At 43.1% G+C, this 8,350-nt stretch overlaps 1 non-coding gene across 1 annotated transcript; it reads left to right on the top strand.

Moving 5' to 3' along the window:
* Window positions 1–7,202: 7,202 nt before the first annotated feature.
* On the top strand, window positions 7,203–7,274 carry TRNAE-CUC (transfer RNA glutamic acid (anticodon CUC)). Its single transcript has one exon. It is a non-coding gene; the product is annotated as a tRNA-Glu (tRNA).
* The last annotated feature ends 1,076 nt before the right edge of the window (window positions 7,275–8,350 follow it).

Here is an 8,350-nt window from a genome sequence, read left to right as displayed (position 1 = left end):
CTGCTCTGAGAGCTTAAAATTTGGATGACAGGGTCTGGGTATCTTTTACCTCGCTCATTCTGTACAGCGCAAGCAAAGCCCCCATCTCCAATAGTCACAGACTGAGTTTTAGGACCTGGCGGGATTCGTGAAATGGGCTGAATGACCGCCACAGTCTAAATTATTAGTAAGCTTAAAAAAAGAAATCGTCACTTTTTTGCGAGACATTCGCGCTCATGTTTCATATATCTGTCAATACAAGCGTTATAGCTCAGCACAATTTGCTACCGTAATCTGGTTCTGCATGCAACCCGTGTGCGTATAGCGTGATCTCCGGCTCTGGGTCGTCAGGGTGCAGGACCCAAAGCACGTGTGTGACTGGTTCTGACGTGGAAGGCTTGCACACAACCGATATGCATGAGACTCCCCCTAGGCTATCTGCATGCTCTATACAAGTGAATCACGCTATGCTACAACTGCAATCAGGCTATCTCAGCTTGAACCATGCTTTTGCCATGTACTTCGCTTCATCACAGTAAAATACAGCTGTCCCTGCTGTGATGCCGCAGGGGTTACAGCGCTCGACTACTGTTCCCAAGGATGCGGGATCGAATCCCGGTCTCGGCGGGCGCTTTTTGATGGATGCGAGAGGCAAGGCGCCCGTTTGTTGTGCGATGTCAGTGCACGTTAAAGAACCTCACGTGGTCGAAATTTCCGGAGCTCTCCACTACGACGTCTCTCATAGCCTGAGTCGCTTTGGGACGTTAAACCCTAAAAACCAAACCAACCAACCAAACACTGCATGTTATGCCGCGAATGATGCATGTACCAAACGAAGAATTAACATTCAATTTCCATGGGTAAAGACGGTCACAAAAACCGCGAGGTTGAAATTTACCGATGTCTGCGAATGAACCGAACGTGGGAGACACTGCTCATGTTTTACGTTAAATCCGACTGTACTGTGTAGGCCGCAATGACAACGAAGAGCGCACCATTATTGCCATTCCTTCAGATCGCAGCAATTTAAGTAGCCATACTCATCCACCCGAATTATTTCGCTTAAATTCAATTTAGAGACTTCTACGGCTGTTAGGAGGTGATTGGCCGCTACAGCGAAGCCAGTTTTCTATATCATGCCGAGAAGGCAATTTTGATTTTAAAATACCTATGCCGCTGTATTGCTAGTGCCAGTTTTAGTCGGAAAATTGGAACTTTTGGTCTTCACAGCGGCCAAAGTATCGGTTATTCAAGTTTATACTTTCCTGTGACTTTCTTGTGAAGTGGAACTGTTCTTGAATGAAACCCAAAATATTAAACAGGTCTGAGTTTGGCGTCCGCGAAAAAAAAAAACTGTATTGAACGCTCCACCCTTTACATTTACTGCGGACGCCTTGCTGTCTGTGTAGCTATATATATCTGCATGTTTGGTCTAAGCAAGTGATGTACAGGAACATTTGTGTCACCAAATTTTCTCGCTGATGCAGCAAGTCGTGTGCTGCTTAGATTTACCCGCTGGCAATCTAACGATACACCCAATAAGCAGATACTGCCTTTTGGGTGTGAAAAATGCAAAGTTCTGTATTTTGGTAGCAATTGCATGCTAAATTTACCAGTGCCCTTTGCACTGCTCATATTGATTTTCCAGGTCAACAGCCCCCCTGTGGGAAGTCAAGCTGCAGTGGTGGAACTCTTCAAGAAACATTCAGAAACCAGGCGCCTCGTATGCATAAACACGGAGCTTTCCAGAGCACGACATCACTGATTGTCATTGAAAGTGTGGATGAGGTAAGTGCATCAAAGTGCTGATTTCAGGCCTTGTATGTTGCAGCGCTGGTAGCATTGTTTTCTCAAACTTGGACGGACAGTTTAGGCTGTTAATTTGGGAAAACTTCCTGTGCACTGGATCAATGGTTATGGTGCTCGACTACTGATCTCGAGAACGCGGGTTTCATTCTCACGATTGTGGTTCCATTTAAACAAGCAGATAATGTATCCATTTAATCTATAATTTATGTTAACAGGATTTTACATTGGCATTCCTTTCTATGCTAAGGCGAAAGCCTTTAATGGCTCATGCTGTCGTCAAGAAAATGTGTCCCACTTTTGCAGCGGCTCCGATTGGCTGAGGCGCGATGACGTCATAGAGGTCTCGACCAATCACAGGAGCACCACCATAGTATGCGCGAATGCATGCCTTATATAGCCATTAGCCAATCAATGATCAATTACTAAATAATAACAAAGTAATAATTTACTAAATAATAACTAACAAATTTGTTAATTGACCAATTGATGTGTATTAGCTTTATTACTAATTACCTTAATTCAATAACTAATTACTAATTAGTATCAGTTGCGTAGCAGAATTGCGGCATTCAGGCTTTCGCCTTTCAATACTTTAGTATCTAACGTCCCTCAAAATTTTTGTGAGTTCACGTTAAGCCCTCCAAGTGTTTTAATTTAGTGGAGCCTGTCACCTCAGCGTCCCTCACAGCTTTAGTCACCATGAGGCTTGCAATCATGCGGATTTGTCACATTTGTGTATCTGAGTAGACGGTTATCATTAAGGGCATAAACGAGAGTACAGGCAGCATACGATACAATTGCACTGGTTCATTAAAACTGACATCTTTATTACAAGACTGCTGCAGGGTTCCTGATGCAGCAAGGAATACAGAGCATTTGCAGCCGTTAGAATTAGATAAACATCGCTGTCAACCATCGTGTTTTTGAAAATGAGTGTGTTCTCTACTGGTTAGATAGAAATTAATCTGTTAAATTCGGTGTTTCCAGGTTGCCCTGGCTACCTTCGTCCAAATCAACCGACGTAGGAATGCCCCCCGTTGGAATGCTGGAATACGATGGAACTGTTTTTCAGTGTTGCATTACTCCTTTCAATTACGGCGCCGTTCAGGCGTCCACAGAACAAGTGTGACAGATACTGCGGCTTGCCTTTCCTCTGAACCAATTATTATTATTTTTATTATTATTAATAATAATAAATTTGTTCACAGCAAAAATAAAGGCTCAGTATCTGTCATACTTGCTCTGTGGACACCTGAACCGCGCTGTAAAGAAAGGGAGGAAGGCGGTGGAGAAAGTGGAAAGAGAGAAAGAGGAGCCGTAGTGGAGGACTACGGACTGATTCCGACCACCTGGGGATCTTTAACGTGCGCTGACATCGCACAGCACACGGGCGCCTCAGGTTGGCCTCCATGATAACGCACCAGCCGGCAGAGAGGGATGCCAGACTGCCGAGAGCTACAGACGGAGCAACCACCGAGTGGGGCCTATGGTAGTGTTCATTCAACGCGAACCAACAGAAGAGGAACTGAAGGCACTTCGTGTACTTGATCACTCCATTCTAGTTTCCTAAAGTGCATCTGCGACCCGGACATTTGAAGCAAGCTTTGTGAACAATCCGTTTGCATGCATTTGCAGTGTGTGCGAGATATTGTGGTACCAAATGGAGTTGACAGCAGTGAGTGATCCAATGTATGAGTATTTGTTTGGAGACTGCCAAATCTAAATACTGTATAAAAAATTGAGGCCGTTGCATACTTATTCACAGATCATCGGGCAGTCTTCGTCTCTCTCAAGCAAAATGAATATGTGTACACCCGATGTCTGTCACTGCTAAATAAGCACGACCACAACAATCTCCGCCAGAGAAACGTACCTCTCACTACGTATATTCCGGCATAGCTGACCTAAGCCGCTGCAATGTTTTTATCTAGCTTATCGACAACTTATATTTTGGCCATACGGATCATGATGCCAGGTCGCGTGATGCCAGGATAGATGCTGTGCTGCATAAACTGTTAGGAGCTAGGTGAAGCAGGATGTGGCAGGGCAGTTTTTTTTTATTCTGTAAGTAGCCTTTGTTTTCACAGCACTGAAATACTTCCTATAAAAAGTGTTCCTCAGTTCTTCATTTTATTTTTGTATGTCTTTGTAATGGTGCAATCGCTGCGCTCAAGCCGGCGCCGATGTGCGCTTTTCCCCGTCCTGACGCGTATGCGAAAGGAGATAGTAAGTTTTCTGGCTAAGGACGTTTTCTATCTTGGTGAACGAGAGTTCTTTTGCCAATGGTCTTGCCCTTTTGTTTTCGTATTGAATGGACGTGTCCGGATGGTTTTCAGTCCACCTTTGTACTTGTAGTATAGTGTAAATATCTATGCCAGTTCACAGCTGTATACATCCCAAACACATGTGTAATACACATTGAACATGCAATTTTTGCATATGTTTGTACCTATATTTATTTTCACCTTATTGTACATTGTATAATTTCATTCACGATGTCACTCAAGATTGTATATATTGCCGCGAAAGCTTCAAAACTGTATTTTTTTCGATCAGCAGATGGCGTGCACGCATATGAATTCTGTATTCTTTGTTTGTTTATACTCGATGTCACTAGACGCACCTTTATCAGTTTCTTTGTCGCGCAATATGCGCCGAGATCTGTCTCGAAGATTCCGAACACTCGCGTATGTTTCTACAATGTTCAAGGTTGTGCTAGTAACAGTTTGCGACTTTATCTAGATGGTTCTGAGCCGCCTACAGAGTCAGCGTTGAACTGGGCGCCAGGCGTTATATTTCGACGATCGAAGAACACGTTTGTTGCTATGCTTTTGCGGGCGCAAGCCAGCCCAATAAAGAATTAATTTCGGTACTATCACACCTGTGTCCTCTTTTGGTGTCGACAACCTTGTCACCACTACGTGACAATATCATTATTACGACGAGTTAATTATAAATTTTTTTTTGAATGTAAATAGTGAATTTAGATGTATATCTTCGACATAAGGTACGTTATGTGCAGTGTCTCTTGTTGTTAACCGTGTACGTTTTCAGTTTTGGTCGTTCGTCATCACACATGTCAATGTATAGTGTCTTCTAAACACATATTAGATTTTACTACTCTTTCTGGTGTATTGGCTTTTAAATGCCAGTCTCATTAGGAGTGCTTCTTTTTGTTCGCTACTTCGCGCTCGAGTGGCGTAGGAATTGTGGTGCTAAACAGATCCCTTATAAGAGAGAGCGGAAATTCATTAAGCTCTTTTTTTATTCATCCGAAATGCGTAGTCTCCAGCAGAGCCTCATTAACAGTGATCAGGGTGCGGATACAAAAAAAACAAAAACAAAGCGGCATCATATAAGCTAGAGCTTTAGTTAATTGTGGACAAGAGAAGACGTCTTTTAAGAAAAATAACTTACGCAATGCAGTGCAAGTAATATTGCTGACTTGTTCGCGCCATCTGAGATCATTAGTAGATTGGACACTTAAAAATTAACAAAAGAATGCTCTTTTTTTCTCCTGGTTTATCACTGCTACAAACTGGTTTGTGTTGTCATCTGCAAGTTATTACACCAATAATTAATTTCTTTAGCAATCTGTTAAGTATGGCTGGAGCTCAACTGCTCCTGATTTCTCTGTAGCATGTACAATCGTCGGCAATGAGTTTGATTTTATAGTTACTGCCTGAGGTAATATCACCCATAATTATGAAAAACAACAAGGGTCGAAGGACAGAGCTTTGAGGAACTCCGGATGTGGCTGGCGCCGATTTGCGATTGACGTGGTGATAAAAGATTAATTACGAACTTTGCTGGAATACATTTTTGTTTTAGACTATAACTTTACCATCAACAATGAAACCCCCTGGCGCTAGCTTACAATGACATACGCGTGTCGAATTTCGCAGCTACCACTTGCTTTCTTTATTCAGACCGAGCAGAGGATCAAGAATGCCAGCATCGAAAATGATAACGAACTCAATTTTCGGAACATCATATATTTCTGTTTGGGATTTTACACAGGTAAGTGTTTCCGGTGAAGTCATTACCTTAGGCGTTTACATGGATATTTTTTCGGTCGAATCATAAAATTCTCATTTGCGGTATATATTGAGATTTGTATGCCAAACGAGAAAAGCCCCCACTCACTGCAGTCCATTTAAATCCCCTACCTAACACGGGAACGGGACATACCTGGCTGCCAACAGTCCATGCTTGTGTCTACAAGCGACCACTCTATCTAGCAAGCTGTTCCGTGTATTTGGCGTCATTTTAATCAAAGCGAGCCTGGTATAATATCACATGGCTATCTTTTTTTCATTTTCACCTATTCTCTGGACAATCAGCGTTCACCCCGTGACGTTATAATACCACGCATGCTCATAATTTGACTATTTACATTCGCTTCACCACATGGCAAGTGAGCGTTCAGTTGTAAATTATTGCACCATGCATGGTTCAGCTCTTATTATACGTTGAAATGACCGCCGCTGTGTTCGCTTCCAGAGTTACTCTCCTTTTGCGTTATCTGAACTTCAAGTATTGCTCAGGCAACGTCAAGAGGAAGCTCGCTCACTATTAATGCGCAGCCGTGCACTATCATTACGTCAAAAGAATCTATAAACGTTGGTACCTGGACGAGCAAAAAGCGCCGAATGTAACGCTTACTTTTATGCTGCGGAAGCACGGCTAAATCAAGTTACGCACTGAGCACATAAAATCGAGTTTTCTCACCATACTGGAGTTCAGAAAGTACTTCCTGTAGAGATGCTAGTATCATATACACGCGCGTCTTCTTATTTGTGTGACTTACTGATATCTAACGGTGAATACAACCCTTCCACCCAAGTCCATTATTTTCCAAAACTTTTCCTCGCAACCCTTTCTCCATAGCACAAGTTTTGCACTTTTCTTGGCGGTGAACTGTGTCGTTGATGTGCGGTCGCCTGCCCCGGCAACCAAGTTTCACAACACAGCCAATAGTTTCGTCAAGTCTGTACTTACCGAAAAACAATTCCGGGTGTCAAATTTCACGGACAGCTTCCGGCGTCAGATTTGGCGCCTCGTGAGCCATGTAAGAATTTCTCCCTGAAGGAAGTAAAATATCGGAGAAGGCCCTGTGTTGCCACACCTGCATCTTTGAATTAGTGCCGCCATAGCGAACAAATCCGTGAGGTTTTACTGGTTGAATTTAGCGGGCATACTTCGCAATCTAAGAATGGGTGTTCGTGGCGCCATCTTGCGGTGAAAAGAAGCACTGTGTGTGCAGCGGAATAATACTCTCGGTAATTTTTTTGATAAGAGCATTAACTTTGAAAAGTACAATTTTGATCAGTATAATTCGACATGCCAGACGCCGTGAAGGCCGCAGTCATATATGCCTTTGAGATTGTTCCTGGCATGCCAGCGCCACCAGTTCCGGCGTGGTCTAGTGGCTAGGATACCTGGCTCTCACGCAGGAGGCCCGGGTTTGATTCCCGGCGTCGGAAGGAGACAATTAGGTCTCATGGTGTAATGGCTAGCACTCTGGGCTCTGAATCTAGCGTTCCGCGTTCAAATCTCGGGGAGACCTTTTAAAGCATTTTACCTCCATTTTGAGACAACAGTCTACTTAAAAACCTTGCGCATACTTTTTTCTCGTTTTATTGCGGAATAATTTTATTTATCATTAGTGCGGTCACCAGAGTCCCTGCTTCGACTCTGGTGTCAGTAGAGTGTGTGGACAATGCCTGTCATTACAGTGCTTTCCCACGAACTGTCAATAATCCATTGCACCGGTCAGTAGCGCAAAAATAAAAAATTTGGTGTCCAATGTAATTTCAGAGTGACCTACTCGATGGTGACCTCCTAATTTGGAAGGGCACCGAAAAATTCGGCCCCCTGGACCCCCAAAATTTGACCTCGTCAGAACTAGGCCAGAACTGATGTATCAAAACCTGATTCCAGCATTGCATTTTCAGCGGCGACCGCCAATTGGGATAGATCACCCACTAAATTAGGCTCCTGGACCCCCAAAATTTTGCCTCTTTACAGTGTTACCAAAATAGATGTCCAATTAAATGGACTAATGCAAATTAAGCTGCGGCGTCCAAATCAGAATCGGTCGCCCTTAACTTCACGCTTGCAACTTAAAAATGCTGAACCTAATAATACCGAAACTATTCATGTACATTAAATACAGATACACTGCGCGACCTAGATATTTTTCCTTTCCACGTTACATGTTATTCTCGACAGTCTGCACAATATGATCTTCATTACAGAGTCCTACTGTGCTAGGTAATCCATCCACATGGTTCAATGTTGGGCACGGCCATTCGATCGAGTAACAGGCTCTAGAAGGGCCCTGTTGGTTATTTTCGTACAATGCAGGATGAAATATTGCGGAGATTTATGCCAGGTACGTCTAATTACACGAGCGTCAGCTCAGTAAAGCACGGGTACACAGTTGTTTCGATGGTATTAAATGTTTATTTATGAAAAATGAACTCACTCACGTGTATGCGACATATGTTAAACTAAAAGTTTATATCGGTTTACTATCAGCGGCAGTTAAAACCGTGGT

Source organism: Amblyomma maculatum, chromosome 10 (genome assembly GCF_055883805.1).
Source record: "Amblyomma maculatum isolate TAMU_Amacu chromosome 10, ASM5588380v1, whole genome shotgun sequence".
Classification (NCBI taxonomy): domain Eukaryota; kingdom Metazoa; phylum Arthropoda; class Arachnida; order Ixodida; family Ixodidae; genus Amblyomma; species Amblyomma maculatum.
The sequence above is the reverse complement of the archived record's forward strand: the minus strand, read 5'-3'. Positions and strand labels throughout refer to the sequence as shown.